Consider the following 25495-nt stretch of genomic DNA (forward strand, 5'->3'; position numbering starts at 1 on the left):
ATAATTTCATAGTTTTAAGTGCATGCACTTCAATTTTCTTCCATTTTGTATACTCCATAGGTACAGTCAAAGCTTATCAAAGTTAGCACTGAACAAAAAGTCTGTCCTTATAACTCTTTTTATCGACTAGCAGAGATACTTTTTCAATTTGTGTTGTTGCAAAATGAAAGCAGTTGAGTTTTCTCTTTTCTGGTGTTTTTGGTATTTTCATCTCAAGTAAGTGATTTAAGTGGTCTAACTTTTCACCTCTGCCTAAATCAAGATTCTCCATCCCCAAAAATTCAATATATTCTCAGTTTGAATTTTGCTTATAAGAGGCACAAAAGCTTGTCTCACAAAAATTAGAAGCGCAAATCACAAATTAAAACAAACAAACAAAAGTAAGGTTACAAAGCAATCCTATAGTAATGTGTAAGGTATAGCACTTGTAACCTACTAATGTTTATGAAATTTTGAGTAGTTTAACAGCTTACCATCTGTTTTGCTTTTTTTTTGCTGTTGAGCACAACAACATATAATGGGCCAAAACTGTGTCTGGACAAATTTTATGATGCCTTTAAATTTTTCACTCATCTTTCCTTTTCTGTGTTTGGTATGTAAGAAAAATTTCGGCAGTCTGTCCCACAGTTCAACATAACAATGCTTCAGGATTGCTACAGAAAACACTTTTATAAGCTGAGATCATGGAGATGTCTGCAACACTACTGTCTGTGTTATCACACAGCCATTAATTATTAAAAATGCCCTGAAAACTGTAACCCTACTTTGAGCTTCTGGATATTTTATTAATACTTTCAGTGGAAATTAGGCAATTATCTTTATTACTTTAATATCAGAATTTGCAACTGATATTTTCCAATAAAAATGCATCCTTTAGCTTTGGAAAAAGGAAGCTAGAGGCAGGGGTGAAGGGAGATACAATGGTAGGCATTTGCAGCATTTGTTCCATAAGACAAGACAGAAAAGTTCTGATAGGAAAAACAGCACTTCATATGAAAATGAAAAAGACACATAGAAGTAACACGGGAGAATCAAGAAAACTGTTTCTTTCTGCTTCAAACACTAATTATCTATCAGCAGTATGAAATATCTGGTAAGATCTCTGTTTTATTTTATATTTGTATTATAAAATTTCAACTTTCCCCTTGGAAATTATTGACATTTTTTAAAAAATAAATACAACTAAAAATCATTTTGGTTCACAATAGCCTCTGGGGATTAAAATTAACCCTGGAATTGCAGGAGTAGAAGGAAATGAGTATGGAAGAACTATTAATTGTCAGTGATACAGTTTCACTGCTCAGGAGAACTGCAAGAAATCACACTAAAAATTCTAGAGGAGAGTTGTAGGATTTTTTTTCTCCTCTGGTATTTGTTTGACTCTTAAATAATTATTTTGATTATTTTTTCCTTCTCAGATTTCCTGCAATTATTTGCCACATGAAAAAGATCACTAAATAGTAAATTATTTTTTCATCAGCCATATGGTCACCTCAGAGATTTAGGAATCTAGTTTAGGCCCCATGTGTGCCAGTAAGAGTTTACTGGCAATTTCAAGAACTACACTCTGAACAGAAGTGGACACGTAGCAGAGGAAATCTAAATCTGAGGTGACGTGGTGCCACAGACAGTTTGTGTATGGATCCCATCTCACATGCTCAAATTCTGCCCTGGGTCATATATATAAGGTCTGACATAGCATGGAAAAATGGAAATTCACAACATGGCTGATGTAAGGAAAAGAGGGAACTTCTAAATCATATTAAAATTTACATCAATATATACATCATATACATCAGCAGAAAAAAAAAATGCCTTTCCCACAGGTAAGTGTCCATGTCTTAGTAAAAAGAAGTTAGTCATATAACACTACCTGTGAAAAGGAAAATTTGCTTTAACGATCTTTGAGGAGGCAAAGTTGAAATCAAACCTCACCAATTTGAAGCACCTTGGGACTAAAAATTTCTTCAAAAATCAAAACCCAGCTATGAAAAACTATACTGCAGGCAAGTTTGAAGTCAAAAGATTGGGTGATTACCTGAAATCACTAAGCAAGAATTTCACTCTGAAAGGCTGGATTTCTGTCTGAATCTGACATTGAAGGAAGTGGTTAGGAATGCCCTCTGGAAAAAAAATCTCATCAGCACCTTTTCTCTCTCTGATCAGGTTTGCAAATAAGGATGTAGACTTCATATAAACCTGTTCATTTTGGAAAATTCTCCACTTGTTTTGCTGTCTTAGAAGCTAGAGGATAAAGAGTTTTTAGACTGCTCATGATTGCTCTTACTGATTCTGGGCTAGACTAAAAATGTGAAGTAAAACATAAGAAATAAGGTTTTGCTCTGCTAGAGTCAATAAGAATATAGACTTTAGTTTATTCCAAGTGGTTCATAAATGTGCAAAAAATATCTCTTAACCCCTGAAACAAAGAGAAACAAACCAAAAAAATGAACAAAGAAAAAATTAAAATGTCACCACTTCTCCATTTTATTTCACTGAAACACTGGGAAATATGTACACTTTTTCTTTTTCAAATTTTAGAAATTCAGGAAATAATTGGTATAAAGAAACACTTTCTCATTTTAGATAGCATTCATAAGTTTAAATGAAAGACCCATTACACTCACTGAATAACACTCCACAATGAAATGTATCAGGCAAGATAGTAATGGCTGGAGTTTACATTTGTACATTTTAAAGTACTAAATATGAGAGACCTTTTCTAAACTTTTTGCGCATGTTCTCAATTTTCATGAAATGTTTATCAAACGTGTTACCAAATTTGGGGAGTGGAGTCACTATATTCATGTCATTAATACAGTCACTAGTAATATAGTAATAGCAATAGTATAGTCACTACTAGTAATATAGAACAATTAAAGTTTATTTCAGTAGGATTATCACGGCCACCTGCAAAGTGAAGCCATAAGGTTTTCGGTTTTAGATGTGGCTCACCACAGATTGACTTTTACATGGTCTACTTGTCATCACATATCACATTTAAGAAAAAAAAAAGGAATGAAACCACAAGTAGGTTTCTATCTCCTTTTCAAAACTTTGAAAACAAAAATATATTCATGCTATGTGTATGCTGACAGCTGAAACATCAACAGTCAAGAAACAGTAAACAAAGGAAAAGTAGAATATCTTCACTTAAGTTTGGGCTAGCTCTAAAGCTGCTGTAATTTAAATGTACTGTCAAAATTAGGAGAGAGACCGTACTTCAAAAAGCAGGCAAACAAAGAGAAATTCCAAAATGACAAGGCCATAGGTGAAACTCAAGGTGCTTTTTATATGAAGGTTCAGAAATGCTTCACTGAAGTGAGCTGATCTGGCAGCTGACTTCATTGTTCATGCATATGAACCATTGCCCTGGTGAAAAGCTCTCATAATTGCATATGCTAATTCAGCTAGTTGGGCACCAAGTTTCAGACAGAACAGTGTCAAGCTGGAAAGAGTAATCTGCACACTTTTTCAATTCATGAAGGAGCATACCTGAAAAAGGTAAAGTCCTTTGTCTTTAGGTGCTTTGGAAATTATAATCAGACTTTCTCACATCATAACAACCCTAGAAGATGTATTTTAACACTGCAACTTACAACCATCTGTTGCTTGCTCTTTATTAACCATTTTGTGATTGCATCTCCCAACATAAGACAGCATATTATTGTGATTCCATGATCACATGTGATTCCATCTCTCGCATACTCCATTCAGAACTTTCTTGTTACAGAGGAGTGCTATCTGTGTACACTGAAAATAAGTATGTGCAAGAGAACTTGTCTGACCTAACTTCCATCAGAATGTTTGGCATCTAGTCAGAGACAGTGTTCTACACTCTCTCACATGACAGTGGTAGATTTCTCTTTGATCCTTTCCTGAAACAAATCACACTCCTGATTACAGAAGGAGCTTAAAGAACTTAAAGTTGACAAAGGAATCTAAAGTGCATTAGATAAATCCCACCCATGCATGGTTAAGTTTTCTTACTCAGATTCTGGATCCTGTTCAGTTTCCTAAGGCTGTTGCACACTAGATTTTGTATCCTGAGCATGATGCCTCAAGGCTTCTATGTCAAACTCTCTGAGGAGAGAAGAAAGAGTAACAGAAATACTTCATTCACGCCATAGTTACAAATAAAAACAAGGGCAGATGATCTTATCATTTTAACAAGTGAGAACAAACCTCAACTACACTAGAGCAACTAAAAGAAAAACCCGATCATTCCTTTTGATACAGTAATAAGCTTTAGGCAAATTGAAATTTTTTGAGATTGTTCTCACTATAGAAAATTTTTCAGGATCTGTAAAATGCTCCAATGAGGTAGATGCTGATCAGATGATGCCTACTACAGATCTCTGAAAGGGGAACATAAAATCTAACCTCAAACAAGATGAATCTGTGTTGCACTTGTGTTATATCAGCTCTCACAAAAAAGAATGAAAACAAGGCCTTGCTTTGCTTTATTTCTGAGTGTTATGGTTGTTGCCTCTCTTGTTTTCGTCCTCTTCCATATTGAAGAGTCTGTGCACTGTATTTAGTATGGAAGTAGACCGTAAATTTCCTATTTATTAATTTAAATTTATTATTCAATTACAATTAAAAAGAAATAAAAAAGAAATATGACAAACTTACAGCAAAAGACATTTTAATGAGCTTTTAACAATCAATCATTAATTGATATTCATCCTTGAATTGAAAGGATGAAGACAGGTAGATGGAACTATGTCACCCATGGATCCAAGAACAATTGTCACAGTTTTCTTCTCCTTTTTTAGCCAGAGAAGTTATATTAGAAAGAAAAAAATATATATTTGTAGTAAGCAGACCATAAAATTTACCCTTTTTTTTAATGAGCATGAAAACTGCACAATGAAAAGCAATCACATGCAAATATATTCATGGGCAATGGAATGGTATTAAATGTTGTATTTCAGTGCACTAAGTGGTAACAAATGCAACATTGCTATAAAGGTGTCTTTTTGTAACAGAAAGATTACCAACAATTTTCAAGCCTTATATCTACCCTCCTGACATCTGAGAAAATAAGCTAGACTACTCTTGGTTCCTATTGGTTTACTATATCACTTTCTACTAATTGAGTTAACAACAGTAAGTTTATCTTCTCAGTTCTGTTTCTATTTAAAGTGACAAGGTCTAAGTCACCCACAGCTTTGAAACATTCATTACCTCATAGCTTCAGATATCCAGAAACACTTGCACAACTCATCAGAGCCCCAGTGCTAAAATCCTAAAAACCTGTGCCTTCATTAGTGAGTGAGATATTCCCAACCAAGGATGAGAAGGGGAAATTATATGTAAAGGCAGATTGTCAGGCAACGGTCACCCAAGTAAGGGTTACACAGATGAGCATTGGGCCTATTTTTTCACAAAAATCAAGGAAGAAATACAGTTTTATGAACAAATAAGCTGGTCTTCAAATCATGTTGGAAGCAATTTCTGGAAAAGCAATTCCTCTCTTCTTTGGAACTTCACTTAGGCTCTGATTTTTCATTACAAATTCTTACAAACGGAGGTGTGAATTTCTAATGGGAAAGCTGAGTATCCATCCAGAGCATGTCAGGATTCATGCCCAAAGCAAATGCATAAGAAAACACAACTGACAGAGCATGAGCTGTTGCATATTCCTCTTGGTTTTATTTCATCGCTATTACTGTATTTTGGCTAGGTTACTAGGGGATGGGATGAGAGATGGGAAAAAAATAAACTATCTTTCATGGTTTCAAAGCTGGCTGCATTCCTCTTCCCTTCCTCATTTCTATGACTATACCTGGCTCGCTCCAAAGATATAATTCTCTAATCCATCCACTTTAAACAGACCACTACACAACATGTGCTTGTCTCCTTCTTTTGTCTGTGCTCTGAGCTGACTAGTCACAAAAAAGTCAGATGCAGAAGGTGGGTATCCTTTAGCAGTGCCCTGAGCCTCTCTTGGTAAGTCCCATGAGAAGCTAATGACTCTTGAGTTATGTCCACCTGGGCAGATACTTCAGCTCCACCTCAGTGTACAACATCTTGTGCATCAGCTGTTCTTGGACAGTCTGTTAAGCTAATATTGGCACTTATGATATCTGTTGAGAAATCTATGATCAGCGGTAAAAACATCAGATCAACCATCTACTGCTCAGGAATGCTTTGACATATGAAAAATAAAATCTGTATAAAAGATTTGAAAGTGAGAACTTTAATTATACTCTATTTTATTTCAAGTTTTTCTATTTTTACAGTAGCCAGAACAAGCTACTCTGGGTGATTCTGACCCAATTCCTCCACAAAACTTCCCTCATCATAAACTGCTGCAGCCTCACTGGTCATCAGACCTTACAGACTAAGATCTAACCTCAGAAATAAGTCTCTTCCTGGACTAGAGCAGAGCTGGCAGTTCAGTCAACTAGTTAATGTCATCGAAGGGCAGTCCAGCTTGAACAACTGTTTCCCTCTAAGCAAAACAGTTGTTTCCTCAGTAGTTGTCTCTACTGATGCCAGTGGATAGAAGTGAAGATTAAAGGTAAAGACTAAAATGCCTTCCTGAGCAATCAGAAGACAATCTGACTGACAGGAAATATGGCCATCCTTCCTTTCCTTTCATTTTTATCTTCCTGACAAACTTTCCTGTTGAAAGGAAACCAGTGTTTGCACACAGCACTGAACCACACAGAGGAGGTGCTATGATGCAGCTGTGAAACATTTGGAGCTAAAAGCTGAGACTGCCTCATGTCTCAGCACTGGTTCCCTCATTTCCCATCTAGGGTTTAGGTGAGTGAATACCTAAAACGTGGTTCTGAACCCACCTGTCAATGTCATGATTAACACTACTCGTAGAAATACATTTTAGTGAAAGAATTTCCCTGCTCTATGCTATAACTAATTTCACATGTAAATTGTATTTATGGTCTAAGCTCTTAACTGATCAACTATATTCAAGTATTCCCATGCTTCTGAGGAGCATTGGCTAGTCTGGTGGCTTCAGCTACCATCCAAACTGACAGCAAAGATGTTATGAACAACAAGAAAGGACTCACTAAGTTAATGCTGTAAGCACTTCAGCTACACATCAAAGCAACCATCTCATATCTCAAACATTAAATTTCCATATCCATTACATTTTACCAGGTACTGCTTCATGAAAGAGATTTTATTCTGGTGGGGGAAGGAATATCTACAACCTGCTAAGTCTTCTCATGGTCTAAAAACCCTAAAGGTGAGACAATACAAAACAACAGAAAAGACACCATTATCACCTATGATCAGCCCACTGTGCACTGCTGATCTAGTTTGATGCTTGAAGCCAACAGCAACACTGAGGCCCGGACAGGATGACTCGTTAGGGGTGGGGTTATCACAGAATAATCACACCCTTGGGTATTCAGTACACAACCACATCTCTAGTCCTGTAACACCCCAGAGGTGTGATTATCTGCTGTCATGCTTTAATTCTTAATTAAAACAAGAGCTGCAGCTCAGATAAGATCTGTGAGAGGATTATGGTCATTCTTGGTTAGACAAGGGAGAACCTGTATCTTTGGAATTAAAATTCAGGTGCTTGGGTGAACTCTGCAATGCTGAGCCACACTTGAATCCACCTCGTCTTAGTTTTCCCTTTGATATGATTTTACCAGGAGGTAGCACACACAAAAAGCTGCAACTCCCAGGAACCAAACACTGAATAACACAAGAAAGTGCATAGTGCTGCCATCATTCAAACATTTTTGCACTTTAATCACTTCTTAGCATTTTAACTTCAATAAAACTCGAAACTCTAAGTGTGCTTCTAATGATGCTAGAAGACTAATTCTTGTTACTTAACATTAGTACAAGTCACAGCAGCCGTAAAAACACTGGAGGAATGTTTTGATGAAATGCGTACTAAACTACTCAACTTGCACATATAAAGATGGATATACAGCCTGGGGAAAAAATGAATATAAAGCACTTTTGTGATTTTTTAAAAAAATCTTATTTTTAACAAATATTAACCCAACTTAAGGTCTCTTTTAAAGGTTACATTTGCATTTACAAAGAACTTTCAAGCAATTTAACTACAATGAATTTTAACAAGGCGCTTCCTGTTCTCACTGCTTGCGTATTTTTAAATTTTATGAGACTCTTCTGGCAGAGTTTTGTAGCCGTTAAGATGAAAGCCTGGATGCATGCATACTTGAAAAGTGGAGGAGGAGGAAAAAGAAGAATAAAAAGAAGAAAGGAAAATAATCAATTTGGTATCAAATTTATTCCAAAGCCGAAAAGTGCATTTTTTTCTGATTGTGAAAGAAGACATGCAGGGAGGTCAAAGGTCAAGCAAAGAGGAGACAGTATTGTGTAGGAACTGTCACGCATCACCACCTATTTTGACATGCACAGGGCCGTTTGTTGTCTGTCGAACATGCAAATTAAGTGCCTGCTGTCATAGCTAGCCGATATCTGAAAGTGGAAAATGAGACCACCTGTAACCAGTGAATGGAGTGATGGACAAGCATTCAGAGCTCGTCATTTCCAACGCCATTCACACCACCTCCGAATTGCATATGACATGTAAAAATCTTTTCTTAATATTCACAACCGGGAAGTTTGGGGAATTATGGAGGCTTCAACTGCTGCATCTAATGGGTTCTCCAAGCAGACAGCTGTGACTGTGAGCTGGCTTGATAATTAGGTGTCCAGGAAGATTTTATGCTATGAATCAGTTAAAAGGGAGAAAAGAAAAAGAAAATAATGGCAAGCAAAACTCGCTGGAATGGAAATTATATTAACCCTTGCATGTCTTCTTCAGCACTTGGCTTTTACAATTCCCGTGAAGCAAGATTTGCAGAAACCAGACACATAATAATTTGTCTTCTGTCTCTGAGCAGCACTGTCTTCCTACTCTGAAAAATTGCACTCCAACTCTGTTTGATGCTTTGTTTTCCTGAAGAGAACTTAGAAGCATTAAATCTAAATATGCCAATCCCTCTTCTATTTGAAAGCAAAGGCAAGGCTTTATTTGAATTTCTAGTTAATATGGTGCATAGGATTTTAAGAAACAGATTCATTGTGCTAAAGTCATGTCCTGTCATGTGCCGGTACATATAAAAATCAAATAGTTTAGCTAGCTCTTCTGTAATCCTTTGCATGTTATCCCTACTTTTGTATGCCTATCTGTCTTTGTTCATGGGATGCCATAAACATTGAAGGTACTGTAACGCCAAGAAAAGATGTGATCTTCTTGATTCTCACTTCTGCTTGATAAATAAATAAAGCTGTTCCAAAACACTTAGAATAGGAGAGTTTAGATGTGCCCAGCTGCACAATAAGCTCACAAAACCTGTTATTTTATTCAAGGCCTAACTAATTAATGCTTGTGTTCATTCCTAGATAAAAAATTAAGCTCTTCAGTTTTCAACTCCTGTGCCACATTCTGAAAGCCATTCTGGCTGTGTTTCCAGACATAGAGAGCACATGCATATGGTACAGTCAGAATTCAGGAGGATTATTAAACACAAAAACCAGAATTCAGCTAAGGAGTACTATCCATCAGTACTTCCCAATATATCTAGAGTATTTGGGGAGGCTGTCTGAAGTCCTGCAATGCAAAGATTGCAGTCCTGCTCCATACTGCTCACAGTGAAGCCATGCACTCAAAACAGAAGCAGGCAAGTTACTAGTATATTAAACAATCTTTTATGAGTCAGGCCACAGAAAACCTGTATTTAAATTGGGTTCATTTTTTAAAAAAGCTTTTTTATTTCTATTGTGCCAAATTTTAAAACATAGTAGCTGTTCCAACATTGCCCGCAACCTGCATTCACTGCTGCTCTGGTTTAGGTCTCTAGTGATTCTATTTTCCTTCCAGTGGAAGTGAGAGTTCAGAAAAGCTGAAAAAATACCTGCTGACCCGTCTGACTGGAGCAGAGAGGGAATATTAGAAAATGAAGGAATGAAAAGAACTAGTGAATAGATACCCAGAGGAAAAGGGGCAGAAGAGAAACTTATTTTAGACCTGCATGTTTTCTTGGAAGCACTACTTCTCTTAAGCTTCCATAGCCTCTATGAAGAAATAAAAAATATCCTGAGGACTCCTGTTTTCCAGACACAAGCCAGCAGGCCCCATTTGATGATTTACATCTCTAAGACTGCTAGGAAACAACATTCAGGAGATCCTGAACCAGACACCATTCAGCCAGTACTACACTGCTGGGCACAGCTGAGAAATGTGCAAGGGCGTACCTAAATATAGCACTGAAATACTATCACTCTATTCCTTTGTTTCTCCCACATGTTAGATCTCTGCTGGGCAGACAGAAGCAAAAAATGCAAAAAAACCTAGCATGTTGTCTGTTTTGTACCTGCACATTTTCTTCAGAGTCAGCTTGTTTCTCTGTGCTTGAAATCAAGATCCACAGAGTATGTGAAGGCAGGAAGCACAACAATGGCACCTTACTAATCATGTTCCAATCTACACACAAAAGAAAACCTAAATCACTGACAGTTAAAACCATTCAGTGTGTGCATTTCCACAGAATAAAATGTTTGGCCACAAAGTGAGATTGAAGATTTCTTCTTCAGAGCACCTTCCAATTACTATCCATGTGCAACACACCCACATGCCCCAGCAGTGCCTTTGCAACTGCTAGACTGTCAGTGTGTACGAGATTGAAAATATCCCTTGTCTTTAAGCATATTGCAGACTTTTATCTTTTTTAACTCTATATAAAATGGGAGAAAAATAGCTCACTGAGCTTCTAATACGTCCCTGAGCCAGTCACTTCCTGCAACATCTGTGCTGACACAAGCAGGAAGGCAGCATGCTGCCTTGCAAAACCAACACCCTGCAGCTTCAAGCAGGACTTAAACTGGCAGTGTTGATGAAGGACTTTGTAGCTGGGACCTACAACCAGGGCCACAGGGTTTATCTGCCTGCTGGGCAGCTAGGTTGGAGTTTGAGATCTCGGGGCTCCACATTTCAGAATGACCCTAGGCTGTCAGTTCACCTCCAGCAACATTGGGTACATCAGAGCCCTGGTACATGACTGCTCCTGAGGGATAACATAGATAGTCACCAGTAACAACAATTTTTATTTATATGTATTTTATTTTGTAGATGTTATAGGATTTAAAACAAGCTTTGTTTTTTACATATGGGCTATTAAAATATGACTCTACCACCTTCAACATCTGGCAATGCATTTATCAAGATAGCTTGCTGGAAATTTCAAGGCATAATAGTTTTCAGAGGTCAAAAACAGGCTGTCAAGTAATATGAAGTTGTTACATCCATTACACAGAAAGTTAGAGAGGGATCAAGGTCATCAGAAAGCTCTTCTGAAGGGTGAGGAGAAAAATGGCCATCATGCCTTCAGGTCAAACCAAGGAAGGACTTGCTCATCACAGTTGTACCACACTGCCGTGAGGCTAGTAAGCTTAATTCAGGCTGGATATTTCCAAATTTTTATTTTTACTGAAAATGTTTTAAGCAGGTCACTGGGTGTTACTAAAGGCTCTCCCAGCAAAGGTTTGAGTAGCAGGGACATGAGGGAGTTTAAAGGGAATCCTATTTTCTAGAACCAGGAACCCAAAGCAATCATGTTTGAAATGTCTCCTTGCAGTACTTTAGGCCATGTATTGCCACTCTTTCCTTGCAGTAAGCAACGTACCAAGCAGAACACTTGATTTGCCTGTCAGCACAGGTCAGACTGGCAGAGTATTTGTGGAAGAAAGATCTCACGGCCAAAATTTTTCAGTCTTCCTATTCTCTGTGGTAAATCACACTCTTTGGAGCAGATCCAGGAAAATAGTCCATGGGGTAAGGTGTTACACTGCCAGCCTTTTTTTGACTTATACATGCCCAAGGTGATGTAAGCCACCAAATATTCATCTCTTCTGAAAATCCATCTACTACTTTCATTCCTTCAATAAGTATTTTGCCACCTAATCTGAAATTTGCTGTGTTTCTGCAGATCTTCTAGTAGAGGCTTTATTTGTTTTTCCTAACCTTTTTCATAAACCTTGAACAGTAATCTTGTTGGCAGCAACACAATCCAAGAATCCAGAAATTCTCTTTATTCTGGAGAGACTTATATGTTTGGGCAGACATATAAGGCCCTTCTCACTTCTGCATGATTTTTTTTTTGTAGAAATCTGTTTATTCTATAAAAATCATCTGTCACTGAGAAGCAGTGTAACTGAAAAGGCACAGTAGCTGAAAACTGAACTTTATTGAAGTAGGATCAGCTTTAAATAAATCAAGGCAGTAGTTCTTTCTATGTGAATTAAATTTGCCCAAATGCAAGACCTATTTACCAATCAAACATGAGTCCATTTACCTCTAATGCTAAAAGCTAAGTATGACTTTAAAATGGTGTAGGTACACTGAATTTTCCCTCTTCACAAAACAAGTTTTTAACTGAATTAAATAAATAAAGCAATAAAAATTCTCAGAAGATTTCCAGTAAAATTTTCAAGTTGCATTTACTGCATATTATATTTCTTTATTTAACCACTTTCTGTATTATGGAAAATCACCCATACAGTAAAATAACAATTTGCTTGCTTTGGTATACACAGTAATTAAAATATTCAGTTAGGCTTAATATTTAAAAGCAGCACCAGAAAAGTTTATCCCTGTATTAACATGCATGGTACTTATTTCTCTGATTATATTCTTCAGTTTCTAAGTTAATATATGGAAACTTCTACCAAAAGAATTTGTAACAATAGATTGTGATGGTAATAAGGAAAAGGTACAAACATGCCTTTCCACTCATTTTCTAGATAAGCTTAATTTTCCATATAATTTTTTAATTGATGGTTTTATAAGTATTTTTCCATGTGACTTTACCTAGCTATTTTAGAAATACCCTCCCTACCCTAACCTCTTAGTACCAATTTCCAAAATACATACAAGGGCAAGTTAGAAGAAAACACAGTATTGACTCTAAAACATGTTATCAGAGGAAGAAAACGGCAACAAACTAACCAGCACACAACAAAACAAGTGAGCACTATGCATTGTGATGAAGTCCTCAAACTGGAGTTTTATGATGGCAGCTTAAAGTTTCTTACATGCCCTTGTGCTGCAGTGCAGAATAAGCCAGGGACAGCTGCACCAATTCTCCACAATTAGTCAAGGTCAGACAGTGGAAAGGGAGGACACTCACTATTTGTCAAGAGAACAATGGCAGGAGGCTCAGCCTTTCTCCACCAGGAATGACTGTTCACTACACACATTCAATCCATGGCAAAATTATGCCAGGCCCTTTTTCTGTATAGTAGAGAGGGGCAACCTTTCCAGACAATCGAAGTGTAAGAGCTAACAAGGCAGAGCAACTGCACAAAAACAAGCTTGTTTTAAGTACTGAAAGCATATGTTCTTGACACAAATTAATGTTTTGACACTTGCAGAGACAAAGGTATTAATTTCTACAAGCTTTGAGTGAAAAATACTAAACCCACTAAAACGTCTTCCTTCACACTATTATTTGGGTTGCAGATTAAAAAAAAAACAAAAAAAACCAAAAACATTCTGACAAGTTACCAGCAATTATTTTGCTTACTCTGAGAGATTTTCGTGTGTCTTGGTTTTTTTAAACATGTATTTTTCATAAACCTAGAAACATATTCAGAAGAAGAGTTAAATTTTGGGCAAAGGCACTTTCCTTAACATTGGCAGGCAACCAGAGATGGAAAACAAGAAAAACAATTCAAAGGATCTGCCATTAGCAGGAGGAGCAAAAAAAGAAAAAACAAAACATTTTTAACCATGAGATTTTGTTTCCCTGTTTAATTAGGTACACTCAGAGCTGCATTTTGAGTTTCTTTATGACACAGCACAAAAAGTCAAAAAGTAGTTATAAGTAATGGATACGAAGGAGAAGTTTTAATACAGAACTCTCACACTCTCACTGCACTGGAATAAATGGATTTAATTGTGTAAATTCTGTCACTTGTGTGAACAAGTGTGGGGGTGCAGAATAGGCTGAAATTATTATGTGAAACCATATGAAGACCACCTTTTGAAACAGCACACTCTACATTAAGATATATTAAAATTATTCATATTCACTGCAAACAGTATTTAAGCAAGGCTACAGCAGTTCTGAATGCTAACATACTTTTAAGGTTTTTATCACATTTGCATTCATCAAAGCCAAACAATTTTTAGATACTTAAGGCGAGAATTCTTACAATTAAGGAGTTTGAAAGCATTACTTAAAGTACATATAATTAAAAAACATCAAAGAGCAAATATGCTGTTTCTGAAGACACCACCTGAAAACTAGATCATATTAGCTTTGGAAGAAAGGAATTTCTCCTTCAGGTAGTTTTTGTAGCTGCTAGGGTGCAGAAGCCACACCTGTAGTTGCACACTGCCATAAAAAATGGAAAGATGGAAATCTATGAACAATTCTCTTAAATCCTTCCTCCCCAGTTAGAGGAATAAGGTCAGCCCCAACCTTCTTTCTCTGTTGCTGTCCTGCAGACACATCAGGATGCTTGAAAACATCTTTTTTAATGTTCACCATCTGTTTGGGTTTTTTTATTCCAAAAAACATTTCCCCTGTGATCAGAAGCAGCATCAGCCCTGCAGTTAAGGAATCATCTGCCCCAGCAGAAAAACTGATTCTGGAGAGATTCAATAAAAGGAGGAAATGGGAAAGATTTTACCTTGAATTAACTTCACATTCCAAATAACCTACTTTCATAATAAATCTCTACTGAATCATATCTGAAAAACAGATTTTTAGTATATTAACTTTAGAACATCCCTTTTTACCTGGAGCAATTTAGAGAAATTCTTTAATTTAGCACAAATTTAGTTCTTCGTATATCTAATAAAGACAGATTTCACTGTAGGAACTGTGCCTGTTAATTGAGACAAGAAATTGGTGCACTACCTTCTAATTCTAAATCCTTAATGTCACTTGGCTATTGCATTGTTTACAAAGCAAGGCATCCTTGACTGGTTTCTTTATCACATTTCCGATGTCAACTGAATAAATTAGAACAGGAAAACGTCAGAATACAATGTACCTTTTCAAGCCATTTGGCTTAGTGAAGCAGGACAGATTCAGGCAAAATTACCTCTTTTCCAGTCTGGTGGCTTTGCAGGAAGTTTCTTCATGTTTAGCAGTCCCTACCCGTCCTCTCTTTCTTTAGAAAGCAGCCCTGGGAGGCAAATGACATTTGTAAATGGAAGTAACCACTTAGGTCACTTTCAAGCTGCTTGCCATATACCTTCTCTACTGATAGCTACAGGTATTACTTCCTGTGATGAGAATTTAAACCTGAAATTTGTTCATTTAATCTTCCTTTCCCCCGATCCAAAACAGAAGCTCTGCACCATCCTCCCTGAGTGGTTCTCATCCATTCGCTAGAAGATGAGGACAGGCCCCATGTGTGAAAATAGTGCTGATCAATGGAAAATAGTCAATGTCATATAACACCGAGCAAGGAAATTATTAGAAAAAGGAAGACATAAATTGTTAAGTTATTTCAGTCTTTTCACTAAATCTCTCATAAATCAAACAGACCAAAATCCCCGCTTGGGAGTTACTGGATCTGAGAAAGAACTTATTCAAATGAATTCATCTAGCTAAGGGCAACTGCTATTTAACTGCATATTTTGAATTTTTCAGTATGAAAAAACTAGATATTTCTATTCCACACTGACTTTTCTCATATTTGGATGGTTGAATTTTGAAACCTCAGAGCACATTAGGAAATAATATTTTGTGGCATTATTGAGAGGGTTTTTTCCCAAATGTGTCTACTACTGTATCTGGTATCAGTACATGACTGGTTTGCAAATTTTTGCACATAGCCCAAAAATGGGTAAGTATTGCTTGAAACTTTTACCAGGTATAAATTAGCAAAGTGGTAGCATTTAATGTAAAAATTTCATCTACAGGGAAAGAAAGAAAGAATAATAAAAGCTATATTAATACTGAATAGCTAGTAGCTTACAAGGTATTTTTATAATATTTTAAAGTTACCATGTCACCTTTTCTCCAAATATGATTAAAATACAACTAGGAATGTTTCAAATAAAAACAAAATCTTTTAATCTTGTTCTTTCTGTGGCCTTAGAACTTTACAAAAGTATCTATTCAAACACACATGTTCCTCACAAGGAGTCAATAAATGCTTTTTACATGATTGCAGACTGTCTAAAATTCCTCAGTTCATAAGATAATTTAACAATAGACATGTATTCTGCTTAAAACTAGGTCTAAATTTGATGGATGTACAGTTTATCCACATAGCAAATAAGAGTACAGTAGCACCAAGTAGTTTATAAGACAGAAGTCACCAGTGGTAAATAAAATGCTATAAACCACATTCAGAACAGTATCCGACCTGTCATTTTGATAGTACATTTATGCATTTGACAGGGACTGTCTTTTCCTAAAGAGGTTAATAGAGTCACATTTATATATCACCGAAATTGAACTGATCTATACAGACTGTCAGGAGAAGGGCAGATGGATAGGTAAATTAGAAAATACTAAAATAACTTTCTGGCTGCTATAATAATGAGGGAAAAGAGAAAGAACTAGGACTCTGAGAATCATTAATTCCCTTCTGATACCGTTTATAGTGTACTAACTTAGGTCCCTATCAATTCAGAGAGCCTGAAATTCAGGAAAGTCACCTAAAAAGACCTGGGTGAATTATAAATGGATGCATAGTTATACTCCAAACACATTCTTAATGCACATTTTAATGAACTGTAAACATCACTGATTGCCGAATTCATTCATTTTAAATTCTATGCTGTAATGAAAAACCTCTGATATAAATTGGCTTGAAAAGAGCAAATTAATCTAATATAAAGGCATTATGGACAGATAAAATAAAACATCTTCATTTAAAATTAATAAATCTATGCTTAGCCTTAAAATATTACTAAGAGAAACTACCTGTGCAGGCAAAAGGCAGTTCACACAAAATTACATCATAAAACAAATTATCACTGGAAGAATTAGTTTTCCTTAATGATGACAAAAGTGTTCATATAAAATCCAAAAAGCAAAATCTAGATACTCTCTGAAATTTGATACTAATCAAGATTAAAAATTCCACTGTGATCTACCCTAATTGTAGACAATATAACAGTTACAGTATAGACTGTACAAGAAACACACTTTTAATAATTTCACTCTTATCTGTTAGTTGCCTTGAATACTTGTCAGAAAAGAACATAAAATAGATGCATCCATCAAGATATCTAATTTAAAATTCAATAGTTAAAAAAACAAAATTTGGATCTGCATTCACAGGCTATTGCCTCCAACATCTGCTAAAACCAATGACTAAGATAAGACCCCAAGTTCTGGTATTTGATAAAGGGCCTTGACTTTCAGAGGACAAGTGCTCACCACTTTCTGAATCATTAAGTAGAAAATTAAGGGCTGTGTTCCTCCATCCTGGCAGAAGCATACCATATGATTTAGGTGATGAGTCACTGAGCTGGAATTTCGATGATCAAATATTCACAATGAGATCCTTGAGAATGAGCTACAGACCAACACCAAGAATTATCCACACAAGTTATTGGGTGAATAGTTTTGAATAATGAGCACATATGAGAGTCTTTCCTTACACAATCTGTGAAGAAAAAAAATCAATTGTGCAATAAATTATAAATTTATGTCTCTGTCTTTAAAACATATTTGCTGCATTATAGTGAACTGTAAACCTGACTGTAAAGGGACTGTCCTTTTTATTTCTAAGCGCAAAGTTTTCATAATAGCCATGCATAGCAAGAATAAATGTCTGAATGAAAGTGATGACGCAAGTTTGTTGTGGAACAAAAAAATATATTGCTTCTTTGATCAAAGGTCAGGCCTAGAGTAGCAGTGCAAACACATACAGTCAGGGGATAGATGAGAACTATTTAATAAATCTAGCAGAAGTGAAAGCTGTCACTAGTTTCTTTTTATGAGCTTGTTTGATGAGAGTAGCCTGAGGTACCAATTAAAGGGAGTTACTTTATGACATTATTAGTGCAAAGTGTGTTCAAAGGTGAGCCTATTTGTCATGCCTGATTAGCACCAAGTATGGAAAAAAATTAAAATGGTAACAAACCAAGTAAAATCTGTTTTTAAAAAGATCCAGTCAAATTGATTTGACTTTCACTTGCTCAAATAAAAATTCAAGTTGCTCAGAGGTTTGTTTTCTTTTGCAGACTTTTTGTAATTAGGATTCAGAATACAATTTCCTATCAACCCACTAGTACCATGACAGATATTAATACCATAGTGCAGCTAATTTTACTGAGTATTTGCATGGGCGGTTTGATTTACTGGACTTTCTAATCATGCTGCTACTTCTTATTCTAAACCAATTGACTGATTTTCTTACCAGCCCTTGACTGAAAAAAAGAACCAAAAGAGTATATAAACCAAAATTTTCAGCAATTAACCTAGGTGACAGCTAGCTTTGCTAACTACATTTTGCACAAATCTCAAAATTTCCTTTAAAAATCTCTCCAAGGCTCTTGCAATCTCTTCTACAGAGTCTAGAAGAACATTTTTCATCCCAAAGTCAGGAAACCATATGAAACTTTGACACTAGAGCTCCTACAAAGGTAACCTTTTCCTTATAATAGTCAGTGGGGTTTTCCCATTTCCCTGCTTCCTCAACTAAAGGAGTTTTATTAACAATCCCCCAAAATTCCTGATTTTGAAACCTGAAATTAATCAAAAGTTATTCATTTCATTAATTTCCCGATTTGTTATCAATCCCTAAATCTTTCTTCCCATTCTAGTGTGGATTAAAGAAAAGGTTACAGTCAAACTCAATCATGTTTTAGAAAGCTCATGGGGGTAAGATGTACCTGTTGATTTATATACTAACCCTCAATTTTTTTTATTATTAAGTACAATCTAAAACTAATTGTGTTAAAATGTCATCCTTAATCATAAAACTTCTTACATTGATAGCTGGACTTTAAGCTGTGAAATCAACTCCTCTTGCCCTCTGTCCTAAATAGGACTCAACAGAAGCCAAAAAACCCCAGCATCATACTTTCATAGTTATCTCCCTTCTTCCACAATATTAAAAACATCTTTTCATTTTAATGTGAATCCTAAATATGTGCCGACATTATACAATTCTGTAAGGTGAACAATATTTCTGAGATAGTGACACTGTAGGTGAAAAAAATGTGCTTGAACCTAGTCCAATATTAAAACAGCGGTTGTATCTAATTAATCTTAATTAATCAGGAAGATGTAGATATAGTACATGCATGTCATGTACCAAGAATCTACTCTAAATTGGTGTGCAGTGCACAGTCCCCTGCAGATGTGCAGACAAAGTACACAATGCCTGCGACTGGCTGGCATCCCCTCTTATAGAGGAATCTCAACAAATTGAAATTTGTTTGATAACATTTTGTGCCTGCCCAATACTTAGAATGGAAAAGTTTCTTTTCTATTTCTACACCCTTGTAAAAATGTAAAAGGTGTTGTCATTAAAACTACTACAAAAACAGACTCCTGCCACTGAACTGTGTATGCAGCTCATGCTCTTTCACAGTTTCTGAGGGAAGAAATTATGGCATGATGCAAATCCGATTCTCAGCCAAGTTTTTTCCCTAAAAAACTTCTGGACATTAAATGTGCCTTTAAATATCCACTTTGGCTGCCCAAAATAACTTGGGATTACAGTGTAAGACAAGAGAATTCCATTCAACTGCATTAAAAAAAAAAAAAAAAAAAAAAAAGAAAAGAAAACAGAAGCCAAATAAACAAAATCCCAGTCATTGAAAAGAAACATTTCTCTCTTGATAAAGAATAAATAAGTAATTTTTATTTTAGATTTAGCATGTCCATTCACATTTCTTAAGTGTACACCTAGGCATTTTCATGAGAGCTTTTCCTAAGTGTCTGACAGTCATTAGACAAGTAAACCTGCAGCAATTTCCTTCTCTCTTTTCTTACCTTTTCCTTGTCATGAATAAGCTGATATGATACTTTTAGAAGTAGCGTAATTTCTGGTCTTTGTCCCTCGTTTATGTCTCTTCTTTACCTTATTTATAATATGTTCAGTACTATCCATTTGTCTTCTAACTTTGCAATACAGAAGTTAGCAACTTCTGCCTTTGTACTAAAAATATGGAAGTCAGAAGAAGTGCAGAGAAAAAAACCATACTTTTCAGCTTCAGCACATTAATCACAAATGACTTTTGGCTCCAATGTGGGTGTGAGTCTTGAAGTACTTCTTATTCCAATAATAGGCACTTCTTATTCTAATAAGAAAGAAAAAATGAAATATGGAGAAAAGCTTGGGGGCCAGGTGCAGACAATGTACAGACAAGAAAAAATTAGTAAGGAATTGTGGGAGGCCTATGAAATACTAAGTAAATGTTATAGTATTTCCCCACTTAATTAGGTTAGGGCATGAATGCAAGATTATGAAAAACAGGTAATTAAAGTATATTGTAGAAAGTTATCTCTTCTAATAGAAAGGTCAGCCAAAAAAGGCAATAAAACGTAGGAGGGAATCCCACCTAAGCAATCTTATGAATTAATACCAATGGTAAAAATATTCTTTCTTTCCTAGAAAGGTTGGATTGCAATAGACAAAAGCTTTACAGACTGAGAAAAGCAGCAGAGTGATAGCAACAGCAAAGTAATTTCTCATTTTCCTTCAAAGACTTCCTGTTATTATTATTTATGGAAATTGACTATTGACCAGCTACTTCACAGAAAATCAAACTAAGGAAATGGATATTGCACTCTGGTCTGAAACTGGAGTTGGTTGCCATTCTTGCATGAAGAAGCCAAGCTAGGGTCTGTCTCTGGTTATTACCAACTCTGTCTTCAATGCTTGACACTTCTGCTATACTATTACAGCATTTTACCCCATCACCAAGACTCTGATACTCTGACATTAGCATTTTTGTCCAGTGACTCAAAAAGTGTCTTTTTAGTAAAATATGTGAGTGTGTTGCATCATCACCAGAATATTATCCTTTACAAATCTTGGAATATATCTTGGTATAGCACAAATATTCTCCATTGAAAACATTCATTAAGAGAGAAAATAGGATCCAAAGAATAAAAATCAGATTGAGATAGAAATTCTTCCAGAAATACTGAAGTGGCTCATTGAAAAAAAATTCAGAGTTTCAAGGAAATCAATATCAACCAAAAGGGTTGGGATGCATTAAGTGTGAAATGTTAGAATGAGATTAGTCCATTGGGGACTGGGCAATATTTTGACCTTTCTGCCTAACCTAAATAAATACCCTTGTATTATTTCCCTGTCCAGAAGAGGCTCTGAACATTTGTTGTTCTGTGCTACACTAAAGCATGAAAACAAGTCTTCTGTTTCCATGTCAATTATCTGTAGAGTTGGAAGGGACTTTTCTCCCTCTTCATTGTCTGTGTTGAGGTCAGGACAGGTCAGAACCATCAGGCAGCATCTACTGCTCAAGCTAGGGTACTAAGAAATGCAAAAGAGCATGAGCTGTGGTGAATGCTGAGCATCACTGCCCACAACAGTGTAATAGCAATAGCTGTTACAATAGCAAGCATCACAACCAGTATTAAGGGTTTGTAGAGAAGGAATTATCACCTTTATCATCTGACTTACAGGACCACCAGGTACAGAATAATACTGTGATCGTTTGGAGGTATCTTGACTCATCAGTTCCCTAATATTGCTTATACATTTGGAACCGATGACATCCCAGTCACTTTTGTTACTTGCTCAATATATGCAGGAAGGTGCCAAATAAACAAATATTGTAGTAATGTTCCCACTGTGTTGTGGATTGGATACTCAGGGAAAAATGCAGAATTCTGAGTGCATCACTTGAAGATTTTGCAGCAACCAAAGAAACTTGATTTCAAACTCAGTAATATTTTCTGTGTCTCAAAACCTGTGCATATTGCCACCCACACGCCAACACAGAGGAAGGACTAATGCTGACTGCATACTTTAAAAAAAAAAGTTCTTCTGAAATGTTATGTACAAGACACACTGAAGAAGTAAGAATTATTATTCCCCTTCTTACACACTCTGTTTAACCACATAAAGGGACAGTCAACTACACCAATGTCACTTAACTACAAAACATTTTACTGCCCTAGGGAGTTAGTCTGCTCAAAGTAATTCCCAGACATCTAGTTCTCCATCCATGCTCCCTTCATCTATGTTTCTGCACTTCAAAAAGCCAAAACTTCTCTGATGATTTATCTTAAAATACTAGATTGAAGCACTTGGGAATGAGCATAAGATAAAACTCCACACTCTTATCTTGAAATTTATTTTAAAAAAAGTTACCACCCAAAACTTACCCCAGCAATGACTGCTGGCATTGCAACACAGAAAAGAACGGACAGCTAATTTTGGACTTGCTGTTGTTATACTAATTTCTTTCATATATTTTCAGTTCTAAAAGACCTACCTCTTTCTTATCAGTTGCAAAGTATCACAAAATTCTTGTTTAATACCTGTTAACATCGCCTTTGAACTCTTTTTATCATTTTTTTTCCACCAGACTTTGTTTTCCACGTTTAGATTTACTAGTCTCAATGACTGAGAGCACATCATGGAGAAATCAGGAAATATAAAACACAAAGGAAACCCAAAATAATTTGTGAACTTTCATTAGGGTTTTCTTGCTTGGGTTTAAAAGGGCAGCTTCTGAATATATTCTAATCTTACAGGATTATCCAGCAGAATTTGACTAGGAAACATCTAATATCCTTACGGCAATGTTGATAGTCAAGGTGACAGAAGTCTTGCTTAATTTATTGTGCAGCAGTTGACCCTAGTCAATGTATTTATGACTTCTGTTGAACTGCAATTAAAATTTAATTGTTCCCATTATATTGCAAACTCTGTTTGTATACTAAATAGTGGAGGACTATAACTCACTGATAAAGGGATGTATTTAGAAAAAGAAGCAGTCTTATTGCAAAGAACATGTAATATCTTCTGAAACCTACTCAATTAAGTTAGAAAATGTTTTCAGACTCTGAAGAATATAATTAGCAAGCTCGTCTCACATGGTAAAGTCCAAAATCATTAGGAGAAACAAAGAACTATTTTACAACAAAACATTAGACCATCTTCTGTCATTTACAGCACAAGTTTATAGAGGAAAACACAGAAGTATCCCAGCTTTCCATTGGTACATCTGATATTTTGCTGTTTAAAAGCTGAGATATTGAGTAATGTTTTAACCAAAAAAGTATTCAGATGTTTTCAAATATATTCAGAAAATAACTCATTTTTTAGTACAAGAAAATTTTTACACTGCCATAAAATGAAAGTTATCTGTATGTATTTAAATAAAAACAATAGTGAACGTAGCACAATGGAAGAGCCATTTAACCTGTGAATTGCAAGGTTATTTTTGTAGCTGTGTCCTGTCTAACCAGTACAGCAAATGATTTATGGTCTCCAGCAGAGCTTCATCATCATTGTTCTCACCTTTATTTCCATCATAGTTAATTAAAGGGAAGGTCATTGTCACCTTATGTTTTAAACCTTCTTAACATAATATATCACCCTGGGTACGCTTTAATAAGGGGAACTGTGAAGGAATGCTGTTATAGGAAAAAAACTTTGGAGCATAATCTATCCTGTTAACAATTACAACTTAGATTTACACATAATGAAAGTTAATAAGCAGACAGAATGAAGGCTATACCTTGATACTCATTCAAATCTTGATTAATTGGCTGTGTGATCACATGGAATAAACAGTAGAATGCTTTTCTTGACTTCAGGCATATGTATGAAGAGTGAGTTTCTAAAGCAAAGATCTTCCCTTGTAATAATTTTAGCATACAAAATGTATGTGCCAGTGGGAAAGAAAAAAAAAAGAAAAGAAGAGACAAAAAAAAGCAAAGCACATATTTTAAATATTACCAAAGAAACCTCTTTTGATGTTAGACATACAAAATAAACCACTTTTAAATTGAAGATTGGCTCAGACAGATTACAAAATATTCAGACAATGAAGACAATGAGTCTTAATACCGTTTCAGTAGGTGTTAGCTTTTTTTAAAACCCCTAAGGGAAAGATTCAAGCTGACTTATATCTCCTAAAGAAAACCAACTCTTTAAAACACACATAGTTCTAGGGGGGGGAATAATTTAAATATATATTTAAATCTTAACTCCAGAAGAGCTCAAAACATCTTCTGTGCTTAATCTATACTAAAACATTTGATAACTAGTACGCTGTTTATGTAATTGGCCAAAACGTGGGCCAAACATACATGGAAAATGGAGCTCCACAGCACTTGTGTACTAGTTAGATAGTCATAGAAAAACTGAATGCTGACTTCATGGCTTCCCAAACTTATGTTTATTCTAGAAGATAAAGCTGATTTTTATTACAGTATTAGTGGACTGTATTACAAGCCCTACAAAAGGCAACACACAAAAGTACAGTCCTTGTCATTTGCATGTATGGTGCCTCCTGTCCTCATGTTGTAAACACAGCAGACTTGAACTTGCCTTTAGGGACACATCACGCCTAGCTGGAAGCAAATTTCTACCTCAGCCAGATGGGCTGTCCAGGTAAATCATGGACCACAGAACCATGACAGCTAAAAATCTGGATCCAGACACAAAAGTCCCTTTTATCAACTAATCTGAAATTGCTAATTTTCTCTTCCTTACCATGCAAACTAAAACTTCTCCATCGGTGGAGAAAGCAAGTTGTCTCTATGGGATCAAAACCATACTGACCCAGGGCCACCTCACTGTAGCTGCAGTGCTTCCAGTACTGCCTCCAGTATGCATCTTTGACATGCTAATACATTTTTAGATGGTGGTTCTAAGATTTGAACAGTGCCTCTGTGGTTTGAGGAGTCAGAAAACAAATTCATGGTTGACCTGAAAGAGACATTTTTATCAGTCCCTTCCAATTACTTAGTTGGAAACAACAGAAGAAGAAGAGCTAACAAATGGCCACTTGGACGACTTGCCTTCAACACCAGCAATACTTTTGAAAGTACGTATCTCCAGACCCCAGAAACTGGATATTAACACTCTCTGGAGACAACAAAAGTACATTACCTCACTATTTGTCTTGACTTGTCTTCTGGCAAGCCCTAGATGTCTGAAGTGGAGACCTGTGAGAAGTTCCATGGATCAGGTATACTCAGTATGAAAGAAAGGTGCTATATGGTTGGCACCATGCTGAGAAAATTGTGGCATTTCAAGACAAATATATTAGCATATTCATGCAACAACAAACTCCTTCATGCACATGCAGTATGTTACTGTGTAATTGTGTGGGAGGCTGGGTTAAGTAATGTACTGTGTTCAGTCACCACAGAAATAGCCTTTGCTCTTTATGCTCTGATGCAAAATTCCTCATAAACAACAACAAATAATTTTGACTAATAGCATAAATAATTTACTGCAACAGTGTTGATCTTTACATCACATCCTCTGCTTATACATAGCCAGCTTTCCAGGAACTCCAGACACAGCATTATTCTTTCTACAGAGCAGCCAAAAA

General features: G+C 36.0%; 1 long non-coding RNA gene across 3 annotated transcripts in view; it reads right to left on the reverse strand.

Moving 5' to 3' along the window:
• The window catches only part of LOC148225361 (uncharacterized), a 157377-nt gene that overhangs the window by 77628 nt on the left and 54254 nt on the right, over window positions 1-25495 (reverse strand). The window contains exons 4-6 of one of the 3 annotated variants that reach the window (XR_015806255.1): window positions 25048-25103; window positions 23669-23783; window positions 15079-15162 (exon numbers count right to left, since the gene is read on the reverse strand). This is a non-coding gene — a long non-coding RNA (uncharacterized LOC148225361). The remainder of the gene's footprint in view (window positions 1-15078; window positions 15163-23668; window positions 23784-25047; window positions 25104-25495) is intronic. The other 2 variants (XR_015806260.1, XR_015806261.1) reach the window with 2 other exon arrangements.

This window comes from Sturnus vulgaris, chromosome 1 (genome assembly GCF_052056855.1).
Source record: "Sturnus vulgaris isolate bStuVul1 chromosome 1, bStuVul1.hap1, whole genome shotgun sequence".
In the NCBI taxonomy this organism is placed as follows: Eukaryota; Metazoa; Chordata; class Aves; order Passeriformes; family Sturnidae; genus Sturnus; species Sturnus vulgaris.